Source organism: Epinephelus fuscoguttatus, linkage group LG3 (assembly GCF_011397635.1).
Source record: "Epinephelus fuscoguttatus linkage group LG3, E.fuscoguttatus.final_Chr_v1".
Lineage (NCBI taxonomy): Eukaryota > Metazoa > Chordata > Actinopteri > Perciformes > Serranidae > Epinephelus > Epinephelus fuscoguttatus.
In genome coordinates, this window is record NC_064754.1 from 35,998,743 (window position 1) to 36,005,652 (window position 6,910).

The following is a 6,910-nucleotide window of genomic DNA, read 5'->3' on the forward strand; positions in this document are numbered from 1 at the left end:
CCCGACTATTAACTGATGTATTTACTTTACTTTTTTTTTTTTCACTTTTCTATTATTATTATTATTATTGTTGTTGTTGTTGTTGTTATTATTATATTAATATAACTCATCAACATTTTTATTATTACCATTTATTTATTTATTTATTTTTTACATTTATATTTATTTAATTTATTTATTAAATATGTCTAATTTGTCCACTGTTTGTACTATGTCACCTGGCGAAAAAAAGAAAAAGAAAAAAACCCTAAACAAAAAATAAAGCCCAACCAAAAAAAACAAAAAGAAAGACAAAAAAACAAAAGATGAACATTACCTAGTGCAAACAAAGAATGGTATTCTATATAATCCCTGTATAATATATTAAATTTATCATTAATATAATATTATCAATATTATTAATTGTTAATATTATTAATACATTTTAAAATAATATTTTATATTATGGTTTTCCACACAAAATTTTTAACTACTTATTTACCTTCTACTATTTTCTGTATTGTACATATTTTCTTTTGCCTATTTTTTTTTTTTACAATGTTCCTTTTTAATGTCTTTGTATTCTCTCTTTTTATTATTTTATTTTGTCATGCAAAGTAACTAAGTAACTTTTCCTTCACACTGTAAATCTTTGAATCTTGAATTTAAATCATACATAAGAGAACAATATTTCTTTCATTGGTTGGGGGAATTTCATGACTCGTGCTATATATAGACCAACATCCCTCTTCTTCTATGTGACAAATGTTGGCTGATTACAATAACTTGCCAAGCAATGCTCTCTCATCAATACCCTGATGCGGTTGCTCCAACATGAACCCTCCTAACAAGGGAGAGGCAGATGAATAAGAGTTACAGACACAGTAAACATCCCCAGCTGTTCATCTTTCCTGTTCCTCCCTTCGACTAAATCTTTCTCCAGCCTTTGGCAGGTTTTGCAAAAGTTGTGATTCACCGAGCTAATTTCAGTTCTGACAAACCCTCACAAAAACAAAGAGCCTTTAAATCAGTAATGACGGCGATTCTAAAATTAATGGCATTCCTGAAGGTGGGGGCTGCGTCTTCAAGCTGTCGACATACAGACAGAAAAACTTTGCAGAGGTGGTGAGGTGGCTCTCGAAGTAAGAGTTCAACATTTTTGTTAATCACTTATTCCTTTTCTTACTGAGAGAAAGATGCTGATATAAAGGCCATACCACTCTCTTGTCTCTAACTTTGTATTTAACCAACAGATATGAGAGCAGTACTGAACTTCTAACTGACCTGAGTTCAACCAGTATTTTCCTTTGTTGAATCTACTTCAGCTTGAAAGAAATTCAACTAGCTGGTCGGCCCCCTTTTACAACCAACATCCATCTTTGTTCTGCAGATACCTATCTGACATTAGAGTCATGACTCTCAATTTTAAAAAAGGAAACCAACTCAGGAAGCTGTCAGTCATCGCTCTAATGGTGTGACCAAGGAGACAAAGTCACGGCCCATCTATTTTAATCCCCCTGTGGTCATGGTACAGGGGCAGCTCTGAAAGTCCTGCGGCTGCTTCTTTTTGCAAGTTCTCCTCTGATGCCGAACGAGAGGAAATCAGAGATGTAAAACTAATCTTGTGTGATGAAGGAAACCAGTTTTTTTTCGACAGGGCTATCATTCACCGTATGTGAGCACTGGTCATTGAGAAGTCCTACGGTTATTTTTATCCCATCTGCATTGTTTAACTGGGTATCAGACAATTATACATTGCACCACGGCACAGGCCAGGCTGTCCTGAGTTGTGAATGACTTTTCTCCATGCTCAGATTCAAACCAGAGTCTGAGTCACAGTCGGGGTGAATTTGCTCCTAATTCAATCAGGAAGTGTATCATAGCTTTGCCACAATAAGGTTCTTACAAGTTGTCATAGTCTTCAGTGTTGGTCGAAGTATTCAGTTCCTATACTTGAAGCAAAATATGAAAAATACGCGTAGAGCGTTAGATGATAAAACTGATACTGCTCTCATACAGTACCTGTCTGTTCAGATACGTCGAGGTGGGGGGATAATTAGGCTCAACTGTTTCCATTCTTAGCTAAGCGCCTGCTGGCTGGAGCCTTGTATCAGCCCAGTCACCAGAAGAAAATGTTGGCACTATAGTTCCTGCAAACCACAAATACATTATATTTGCACGTTTCATAGGCACACTATCAATATTTCTAGAGTGACTTAGAGCTGACTGTGTCTTCAGGAGGTGGAGAGAGTATTGGACGGTGTGTCACCTAGGCTTGACGCCAGCCAAGCTGTAGACCACTGTTGGAGACACTGTTTTTTAGCAAGTCATCGCTGTGTTTCCCCTGACTTTCTAGCCCCTGTGGTTCTTTTTCCTGGGGCTTTTTAGCCCTCGATTGTGGGTGATTTTTAGGGACCACTTCCTGTGTTTCCAGTGACTTTTTAGCCCCCAAACATGGGTGTTTCTTAGGGACCTCCCTTCTCCCTACTAGGGTAGTGGGGAGGCCTACTGCTGTGGATCCACTACCCTAGTACATTAGGGTATACTACAGGTTTTTTATTGCACTTTTTATGATTACCTCCTAAGCTAGTGCAACCTTAAAGAGCTTTTATTCTTTTAGCCTTACCTGATATGATAAAGTTGATGTAGTTATTTCACCCAGTAGTCCTAATTGCACTATTATGTTATTGAAATCTGCGCCGTGCATGCGTACTACATGGTTGTCTGCTGTGTGTCTTGTTTGTATATGATAGTTGTATCTGCTATGCAGCTATGTCACACTGTGTGCCCAAAGCAAATTTCCTGCTTGGGACAATAAAGTCTATCTTATCTTATCTTATCTTATCTTATCTTATCTTATCTTATCTTATCTTATCTTACCTGTTGCTGTGTTTCTGCGTTTTTTTAGCCCCTAATATGGGTGTTTTTAGGGACCCGTTGCTGTTTTTTTCAGTGGGGATAGTTGCACAAAAGACAGTTACTTTCACCGAGACATTATCGTTTTTCCAGAGGGGAGTGTGTCCCCAAAACCAGGTATTTTAAGCCCAAACCTAACCAGACGTTAAACACAGCGTTGTTGAAATGTAAAGTTTCAACATATTTTCGACATAATAAGGTCGTCAAGCAGACAGGCCCCTACGTGACTATATTTATTATAGCCTAAATTAACGTGTAAGCATTTGCATGTTGTAGTGTGCTGACTTGTGCTGACTAGGTACATCTTAATCTAAGTAGCTTGTAACTGCAGCAGTCAAACAAATGTAGTCGAGCAAAAACAAAAAAGTGTTTTCCACCACTGAGAGTTTTTAAATGAGGTGAACTGAGTGTGATATGACCCCAGACTTGGTGTAACTAACAGACGCCCCTGAAGGATCAACAGTAACGAGATGTACTGAGGAGATATGGAGATAGCAATCTAATACACAGTCTGGGAAACAAGTGATGTCAGAAGGGCGAATGGCTGGATACTGTGCTGTTTCTGTCATGTGGCCCATCACCTGAGAGGTGCACACTTTGCGCAACACAATGCACAGAAACATCAAGGGAGACGCAGCTTTATGAGAAAGGGCTGATGTAGGAAAACAGGAAACGTTTAGAGAACAGTGAATAAAAGTGGGTGAGTCAGAAGAAAGACTTAAAGGTGGAGGGAGGGGAGGTGAAGTGTGTCGAGGAGGGGGAGGTGACAGGTGTTTCATGGTAAGAGAGTTTGTTTTTTCAAGGGGAGGAGTGAGCAAGTGCCCCGCTGCCTGGTCTGGTCTGCCCCGAAGGGGTTCTGGCAGTCTGGCAGTATGGTATTTCACATAAAAACAGACTGCTGGTATTTCAGCCCATACCGCTTTTAAGGTCACACAAACCAAATTACACGATACTAAGGTCATATACTTTAGAATACATAAATACACACGGAGAGACGTGAAGAAATACACGTTACATAACATAATTCTAATGTAATTATCCAAATGGGAGCATGAAATTGAGCTTTGTGGAGAAAAGTCATGTCCTGAGAGAAAAAGGGCGGAAGAAAGAGTGCAAATGGTGGTGACAGGGTGATTAAACTGGTCTCTCTGCTGCTACAGTGGAAAAAGTTAGCCGTGTGGGAACCCCATTTTTGCGTGTGTTCAAGGTGACAGAAAGGAGAAAGGTGTGTGTGTGTGTTATTCTTTTGAAAATACCAGAACAGAAGCCTGAGTTTTGACGATCCTTTACAGAGACAGAAACGTGTGAGAAAGCTCAGAGTGAGACTGTGTTTGTGTGAGTAAGCCACACTCCTCATATAATATTATAATGTGTAATGGGATATGTGCTAAATCTGGCATTGGCATATGGTTCCTGTGTTAATGAACTGTGCAGTTCAAACCCACAGAGCATCGTAAAGTTACATAAGAGAGCAGGACTCAGCTTTCTGGAGAGAAGAGACAGGCCTGGCAGAGACTGACATCAACTTAAATCAAGGACAGCCTCCTTGGAGCAATTTCTCCCCCTGGTGGAAGTATCAGAAGAAAGTAATGGATAAAAGAGATGACATCAACTCTTAGGAGGAAGGTTTCTAAGAATACAAGTGTCCAGATTAAGATAAAAACCTTTCTTAGATCACCTCTTTAATTCTGAGATGTTGCTTTTTGGGACTGCTTTATCCCTGTCATAACATCAGCATCTATCAACTTTTCAAACTTTGCACTTTTTCCAGTATTAAAGAGGAACACCACTTAAATTAACAATGCCAATTTGTTATTTCCATGACCATGGAAAAATGCAATCAATGCTTGTGAACATTAGATGCTCTCTCTCTCTCAAAGCCAGGCATCAGAGAAGTGCCAGTGCATTCATGTGCTCCTTGGATGGCCCCATTACCCAAGTTAGGAGGTGGTTAGGAGGGGTGTTCATGAGCTTTAAGTCATATTATCGAAAATCATTGATGCTTCAAAGAAGATGTGTTATATTTTATTGCTCAAGAGCATTAAAAACACAAAGCTCTACATAAAAAGGTGTTGTTGCTGCACCAGTACATCCCCTAAAACTACTAAAACGTTGACTGACGAATGCTAATAATCAACTTTTCTAACTATTTAAAGCCACTCTACGTGGACAGCAGCTAATGGTTACAACCTTAAACCATTTTACAAATTACATGTGAGCAAAAATTGACATGCAATATGTGAAATAATAAAAAGTTTATCACCACCGCCTGAACATTTACTGTCTTCCGCCATGTTTTTGCATTTATGATGTCAACATGCAACTAGTGCGACAACACTTTTGCTGATTTTCTGAGTTGTGGTTCTGACTTGAGGGCGATCACATGAATTTTCCCAGTGTTGAACTCATTTTTCCAGTAGCTCTGACACCACATGATTGCAGGGTATATTTCAAACTTGTGATGCTTTACACTCTATGGCATCACAAATTTGAGTTTTAGCACTTGGATTTGGATTTGAAGTTGTTTACTATTTTTCTGGACCATCTCAGACCACAGGAAAAGCATGAATCCTGAAAATGAGAGTAGTTCCCCTCTAACTTGCCATACAGTGAAGACTTCCCAAAAATCTCCACAAGATGGAGCCAAACACTACAACATAGAAAAAAGTACATGCCTCCAGGGCAGGTTTTGATCCAATGCTTAGCACAAAGGTACTGAGCTGTGAAGTCAACATTGGCAGTGCAGACACACAAAAGGCCAAAGGAGCACCATGAAACCTGATGTTGATAACCCGTCGCTGCTCAGTTCAGCTTTTTCCATGGCTTCAGTGTCAGAGACGGGTGTTAGGACCAGCGGTGGGCAACCATGTGTCACTGAAAGACAGCAAATTTTGACTTTCCAGCCCCACCAGCTGATTTAACGTCAAGCACACATCAGAAACTTGAAGAGTATCACCCCTAGCCATTGTTGGGTTACAGGTCTACATGATCATGGTCTTATCAGATAGTTTAATGAGAATACCCACTGTTAAATGTTGCTTTCATCTCTCCTCCCTCACTTGTCCACCCTCCCTGATATTTAATTAAACTCTTCTCGACAGACTGTGAGTAGGTGGCGGAGCTGAGGGATACTCTCTCCCTCTTTTTCACCTCATCTACACTATTTCTATCTATATTCCCCCGCCACCCCTTTCTATTTCTTTAATTCATTTCTTTTCACTGAACCTCCCTGACTCCCTTTCCCTTCTGCTTCTCCCTCATCATTTTTCTCTTCTTTCTCCCTGTCTCTCTCACCCTCCTCCAGACTGTGACAGCAGAGCGCAGCAGCTTTGAACCTGGTTTTATTCAGAGCACGCTCTTGTCTCCCATCACCCACGGTCTCCTGATTAGACTGCCCCCCCTTAGCAGTCACTGGGGCTCACAGCAGCCGACTGACAGGGAAGGAAAAAGCTTTTCCCAGGCAGAGAAGCAGCACTGCCTGAAGACTTGTAAGCCAAATATCCTGCTCGTCTGGGAGGTGGGGATTACCCTTTGGCCGGCTGCTAGATCCTTCGTTTCCCATATGGGAGTATTCGGTTTGAAAACCACAAATATGGAAGCTTGTTCTACATAAGCTGCTGTAAGGGCAGATGTATAGGGAATGTCGGGATTTTAGCCCATGGCACTTAACACCCAGTTACATGAAAATCTATAGCATTACACTGGAAAAAAAAATGATTTCATGCTGGTTGGAGACATTCGCTGGCCTGCTGGCAAGTGTGCTGTTCAGACTGTCTAAGAAATGCTGCGCAGCCCCTCAGCTACCTTAAAGCTATGTTTAGCCATTCATTTACCTGCCTCAGACGTACCGTATGTAATGCTCACAGGCTGTGTGGATGGAGAATAGTGCAGCAAAAACATCATGTGAATTTAGACCACATGCCTTTTAGCTATCTTTCAGTTTGCGCCCGTTACAGCAGAAGTAGAGAATGTTTGCAAATAAACTGGTGGGAATAGAAAATGTAATGTGATATAT